Below are 6,944 nucleotides of genomic sequence, written 5' to 3' on the forward strand. Positions count from 1 at the left end.
ATAATGCAAGGAGTGAAGGGTTGTGAGGGGGGGAGGGAGGTGGTGGTGGTGGTGGGGGGGGGCAAGCAGTGTGTACCTTGAGCTTATGTTCAATTGAAAGACAGAGAGAGAAAGAAAGAGGGAATACCAGGCAGAAAGGGATGGTGAGGGGAGAGGAAAGAGAGAGGAGGGTGCAGTGGTGAAAAGCTGAGTGGGTGGAGGGGTGGAGGAGGAGGCGATGCCCAGAAAGTGTGTTTACATGCACAGCAGTAACCAGGGTTTGGTCTTACCATGTTCTGCCGGGAAGAATGAGGAGAGTAACTCCACCTCCAGGACAGTAGGTGGCGCTGTGCCAACGCAGCTGCAGCTGGTGGGAATCAGGCTTTTTCTTCCACTTCATTTGTGTCAAAACCAACAGAGAAAACAGAGAAAAACGGCACTGAGCTAAACGCTAAAGGAGGGACAGCTGCCGATGTTCTTCCTTTCGGAGGCGAGACATTCAGCGGAAATGGGTAAAAATGAACGTCAGAGCGGGAAATCTACAAATATTCCCTTAAATTACGAGCTGATGCTCGGTGTAGCTAACTAGCTTGGTTGGCAGAACACTGAATGAGGCATTTCTAGGCGACTAAAATGTTCCTTTGTTAACTTTGCTGAAGTGAAAACACACAGATTAAAATGAAAAATACCCCAAAAACACCTAATTTTAATGTCCAGTGTTAGCATGGTTAGCATCGCTAAGCCTCTGTCCTAACTGACAGGTCCTGAAGCGTCCCTTGCTTTATCGTCTGTTTTAAAATAAATGGGGCCGTAATTTACTAAACGAACATCGTGCTTCATCACTCTGCATGCTCTGCACCCCCATATAAGCATTTAAGCATTTAGTTATTTTCATTCATATAACATATAACTCAACTTTTCCACGGTGTGTTTAATTGTTCCTGTGCTGTATTCTTTAAAGCCGCGAACTTTGCACTGACCGTAACTTACTACAGCGGACTGTGGTATGACAGTAAAGAAATCTTGAGTCTTGAATCTGTGTCGAAGAAGACTTGAAGCTAGCAATTGAGACCATCAACTCATAATGAATCCAGTGAGAAGTCGGCTCATTGTCTCCTAGACTTCTATAGAAATAGTCTGTTTGGAGCCGCTGGCGTCGCCCCCTGCTGGACGTCACAGAGAACGCAGCTTCAACAAGCTCATTCTTCACTTCTCAGACCAGGAAGATTCGTCCCAATAGTCCCCAATCCGGTCCAATGCGTCCTATAGTTTTACAGTCCACGAGGTACACGTGCACGAATGCCCCGTTTACTGGATAAGTTATCTAGGTCTGGTAACCGGGGTGTGAGAACTCCGGTTTGAGTAACCGGGGTGTTACCTTAACCCAAATATATAATCCCCATTTTAGACTGCAGGTTTTCCCCTGTACTCAGATAAAGGAGAAGAGACGGAGTGAGAGGAGAAGAGGGGGAGGGAATGCAGCATGAAGCTGGAGGAGATACAGGGCCTTTGTGTGTTTGAGTGCATCAATAGTTAATGAAGACATTATCTGTGGACACTGTGCCCGTGTACCTAAACAAGCGTTATCCTTCAACCATTCAGCATCCTGCACGGTTGGTTAAAGCCAAGTCTACTAATTAACCCGGCTCCACCCCTGGATGGGAGTCGCAACTTCGCCTGATTGAATCGTCCTGCTTCTTCAACGGCCGTCTGTAATTGCCAGTCATGTTAGAAGGACGATTTAAGCGTCCACATTATGTTCCTGTTGGCGCTGCACACTTTGCTTGATGCCATAGTAACAATTTCAATTTATTTCACACCCGCTGCACATAACACAAAATCAATAACTCACGGTTATGTGCATTTTCATCGAGTCAGCCTGTAGTTCTGCCTGAACAATTATAACTTAACTAAATTAATATTGAGCTGACATCTGGTAACCGTGCTTGTGTGTGTGTGTGTGTGTGTTTATCATGTAAAGAGGAAAGCAAGGAAAAGAAGAGGCAGAGCAGCGAGGAGCAGGAACTTTTACTTGTATTTCTTTCTAAAGCACCTTTCATGCAAGCATGCAGCCCAAACTGCTTCTTCATAGAAGTAAGAGGGATAGAAAGGCCAATGAACCGTCTCCAGTGGTAGTTTGATTGCTGTTAGTTGTCATAGTGACAAAAGCGTGTCAGTGGGGCCTTAAACTGTGGAAGGAGAGCGCATGTTGGAGAGCGGACCGCTAACGTTAGACCCAGCAGTACTGGGTCAGCGGGCCGCTAACGTCAGACCCAGAGAACGGGCTAACGTCAGACCCAGCGAGCCGCTAGCGTTAGACCCAGCAGTCCTGGGTCAGCGGGCCGCTAACGTCAGACCCAGAGAACGGGCTAACGTCAGACCCAGAGGGCTGCTAACGTCAGACCCAGCAAGCCGCTAACGTTAGACCCAGAGAACGGGCTAACATCAGACCCAGAGGGCTGCTAACGTCAGACCCAGCGAGCCGCTAACGTCAGACCCAGAGAACGGGCTAACGTTGGACCCAGAGGGCTGCTAACGTCAGACCCAGCGAGCCGCTAACGTCAGACCCAGAGAACGGGCTAACGTTGGACCCAGAGGGCTGCTAACGTCAGACCCAGCGAGCCGCTAACGTCAGACCCAGAGAACGGGCTAACGTTGGACCCAGAGGGCTGCTAACGTCAGACCCAGCGAGCCGCTAGCTCAGCAACTTGCTGGAGGTCGGCTTATTTTCGCATCGTTAAAACCTTTCCGTTAAAGATTAAGATCCTTTTTTAAAAACATGAAAGTCCGCGAAATTGCGTTGGCTAAACTCACCAGACTCCACGTAAATAACCAGTGGTTTTAGCATCGTAAAACACGGCTTTCTAAAACATCTCTGAGCTCGTCTGGAGCGACTATCGGCTCCGTTTGCTCGGTGTTTTCTTTCTTTCATTACAATATCGGGTCTGTCAGTCACAGTGAAATCGGAGACAGATCCGGGGACAGATCCAGCCGGGGACAGGTCACCAAAACCGGGGACGTCTGGTCACCCTACAGTGGAGTGATTAGTTGATCACATCAAGTTGTTTCAACAATTTAGTTAATCCTCAGACGTGGTTGCAGGCCCTGATTGATATTCTCGCCGGTGCCGTGCGGAGGCAGCTGGCATATGAGTCGACAAGCAGAAAGAAGCACTACAGAAAATCTATAAGAGCCAGACGACCGAGCGTTCCCACTCGAATCTCAAAATCCAGCCCGCTCCTTGTTGTCTGCTGTCTGCAGGGGTACGGGACCTGGTTCTGAAAGCAGGTGCTGGGGTCCGGCTCATCTGTTATTTCTGACAGTTTGGAGGCAAGGCGCTGACTAGCCTAGGTCCTCCATTAAGGAAGTTGCACACACTGTAAACAACAACTGTAAAATCTCAAGTTATTTCCTTTAGATTTCATCTTATCTTATCTTATACAGTCGAATGCTGCAAAGTCACATTACAACCGCGTCGACATGACAAAAATCACAGTAGTCTAAGCATTACTGTAAAAAAAGATCACAACATATCCACTACAGTACTGTAAATAGTAAATTAAACATCTGTGTTTTTACTTTTTTATCTTATGTTGTGTGCAATTGTTTTTTTATTTTACAATGAATACATATCTGTCTATCTATCTATCTATCTATCTATGTTTCTTTTGGGCACTTTTCAAAGTGCAATAAAGATAGATAATCTTTATTGCACTTTGAAAATTGCCCAAAAGAAACATTATGCAAAGTAATGATGTGATTGGGGCAGCTGGCCTCTGGCCCCGCCTACATCAGATACACCGATGTGATTGGTGCAGCTTGCCTCTGGCCCCGCCTACACCAACTACCAAGATTTGATTGGAGCAGCTTGGCTACAATTGCATAGTTAATGAGAAGCATTACTCGATGTCGTAGGGACTCGCTGAGTAAAGTTGAACAGATGACGACAATGTAATCTAGCAGTTACCTCCGCTGGTTGCTAAGCGTTTGGGGCTCTGGATACATCCCCCACCCCGTGTGTTGTGATTGGTCGTAGCGTTATCCACTTGCGTGCAGTAAGATTTTCAAATGCACACTTAATCTTTTGGATTTGGGTCTGGATCTCCAGGCTTAATGCACTCTGATATTTGCAGACAAGGCAGAATATGATCACTCTCGATGAAATATCACTTATTCTGTCCTCTATGGTGCTTTTTCCACTCTTTGCGGCTTTCTGCCACAGTCTGTAAACCCTCAGTTTTTGTTCACACTGATCACGTTTACCTTCAAAAACCAAAACGAGCATGCTGGTTGAAAATGAAATCACCAGAAAAAGCCAGTGATTGGAAAGCGAAGGCGAAGAGAGAATTAACATTCGCAGCCGACTAACGGAGCGAGTTGCGCTGCCCACACTAATGAGGACGAGAGAAAGAGGCGGCGAGACGCTGCAGGTGGGATTTCACCGAGGAAACCGCGTCATCCGGACCGGGATGTCAGGTGATCATTCAAAATCTAGCAGAGGTTGTTGTTGTTGTTGTAGGAACTGCAGGTGCATCTCTCAGAAGTCTGCAACACCTATCGAGCCTGTTGCAATTAGACTCGGCTGTACTGTACGCTTCCTCTAATCAGCTTTTCAGAGTCATTCATCGCTATAAGATCTGCTAAAACGAGTCAAACGGGCAAATCAAGCGTGCAGAATGAAGTGTGCAGAGACACTGATGTATGAGTAATTCTTTCCATTATCTGTGACATTAAGAAAATGGATGTCATTACGGCTCATTAGCATACACAGGTGCAGATCTTATCCCGTTAACTGCTGCGATTGCTCCTTTCATTTCACGACACAGCTTGAGAAATCCCTTCAATCTCTCCTTAAGATGTCTGAAAGATGAATGCTGGGCGAGGGTTGTCTCTCCGCGGCTCCTTCAAAACATCTACAGGCACATCATGATGTCTATCGCCATCTTGTGGATTTAGCCTGCTAATGCACAACCATAATAGGAGTCATTTAGTCCTCATGTTGCCCACATTTAGTCCTCATTTAGTCCTCATGTTGTCTTCATGTTGCCCACATTTAGTCCTCATATCGTCCTATATCAATGTTCTTTTTAATTCCCCAAAATAACATGATTGATTCCACCCAACGCTCTTTGCCAAGTAAAAATCTCTACTTTCATTAATTTTGGGGCATCTTATTCAATTTTATAGCATTGTAAAACAAATGGAAGTGTTTTTGAAATAGTATTGAGTAAAAGTTGACATATTCCAGTCTGTGATTATCATCAACATCCATTCCTTTAATTTTAGTCTAAATTATTCCTAATTTCTGCTTTTCTAACTCAAACATTAGGTATAATTTCCTAAAAATTAGCTTTATTGACCATAAATTGCAAAAATAACTGTAAAACTAAAGTTAATAAGTTAGTTTTACGTGGGGTTTAAAACGTCAGAGTGACAAATATTGAAAAAAGGAAGAAAACTTAAGAACAAGCGTCAAAAGTGTTGATTTTTAATTTTTACGGGAAGACAACACAAGGGTTGAGATCACCAAAGTGCTAATGTACTGTATTAAAAAACACGAAAATAAAATCCTAAATACAACCAACAACCCATTTTGTGTCACTTTAACTGGACTGCTGCAGTGGAAATGTTTGCAGCATCACCTTTAAGAAATAGTTTTATTTTGAAAACGACAGATTTGCTTTCTTGCCGAGATCTAGATCGATACCAGGCTCCTGTCTGAGTCTAAAACCACAACAGGATGTCCAGCCTTCAGTTATCCTCGAGACATCAACGAGGGCGACCCGCACGGACAGCGTCATCGAGTCAGAACAACAGGAAGAAAGACAGGAAGACATTCTGAAGTGGAAAGGTAAAGAAATGAGGAGGATGAGGACCCAAGAGGAAAATCAATTGTTTAAAGTTACATGTAGAAGTGTGCAGGTTTTAAACGTGGTTTCTAAATTGTCCGAGAGGCGTAAATTAAGGATTAATGTGTCCGAGGAGTCGGGTCCCCTGAGACTAAAAGCAGGTCTTCAGACCAGGTTCAGTCTGAGCTCGTGGAACAGGAAGTCAAAGCTCGTCAGCAGAGAGAAGCAGTCAGGCTCGGTAAACGCTGCTGCGTTCTGATTGGACACAAAACTGATTCCTTCCTTAATTACACACACACACACACACACACACACACACAAAATGGTGCACATGCGCACGAACATGAGCACACACACACGCATGTGCATTATCTTTTCTTCATAGTGGAGAGAAGGCACATTCACACACACATTCACACACGAGTGCACACACACAATCCATTTGTTGTTCTCATCAAACAAAGCTTTCCAAAACTGAGGCGTCAAAGACAACAGCATCAAAGGAAAAGTGTTCCTCTCTCTCAGAGCTGCAAATCTGAGTCTGGAGCCACACACACACACACAGACACACACAGACACACACACACGCACACACACACACACACACAGTCTTTTTTCATCCACACGTCATTCACCTGCTGCGTGTTTGTTCTTTCATTAAAACATGAGTCACTGCTGACTTTACAGCTGAGTAAAGCGCTGGTGTGTGTGTGTGTGTGTGTGAACAAGTTCCAGTGGTGGAATTTAACTAAGTACATTTACTCATAGTACTGTACTGAAGTACAAATGTTTAGGTACTTGTATTACCCTTTCCGTTTCAGTCTTACTAATGCTAATATGTATATATATATATTTATACACACATACATACATACAAAGTCTATGGGTGCACCACTAGCCCATGTGTATTAGCACCCAAAAATATACTTCTAACCAAAAGAAAGACATGACAGTGATATGACTCGCTGAATGTGTACCTTGTGTTTAGAACCCGAAGGAATCAAAACTCACCTGAAAGAAAACATTAATACTTTTTTATACCAAGCGTGTTATATGACGCTAAAGGAGACGACCAAGCGTGTTATATGACGCTAAAGGAGACGACCAAGCGTGTTA

At 44.5% G+C, this 6,944-nt stretch overlaps 1 long non-coding RNA gene across 1 annotated transcript in view; it reads left to right on the forward strand.

The window, feature by feature from the left end:
* The window catches only part of LOC117958306, a 16,391-nt gene extending 14,379 nt beyond the window's left edge, over positions 1 to 2,012 (forward strand). The window contains exons 2-4 of the long non-coding RNA XR_004659679.1: positions 313 to 316; positions 1,116 to 1,118; positions 2,002 to 2,012. This is a non-coding gene — a long non-coding RNA (uncharacterized LOC117958306). The remainder of the gene's footprint in view (positions 1 to 312; positions 317 to 1,115; positions 1,119 to 2,001) is intronic.
* Positions 2,013 to 6,944: the final 4,932 nt, after the last annotated feature.

This window comes from Etheostoma cragini, chromosome 15 (genome assembly GCF_013103735.1).
Source record: "Etheostoma cragini isolate CJK2018 chromosome 15, CSU_Ecrag_1.0, whole genome shotgun sequence".
Classification (NCBI taxonomy): Eukaryota; Metazoa; Chordata; class Actinopteri; order Perciformes; family Percidae; genus Etheostoma; species Etheostoma cragini.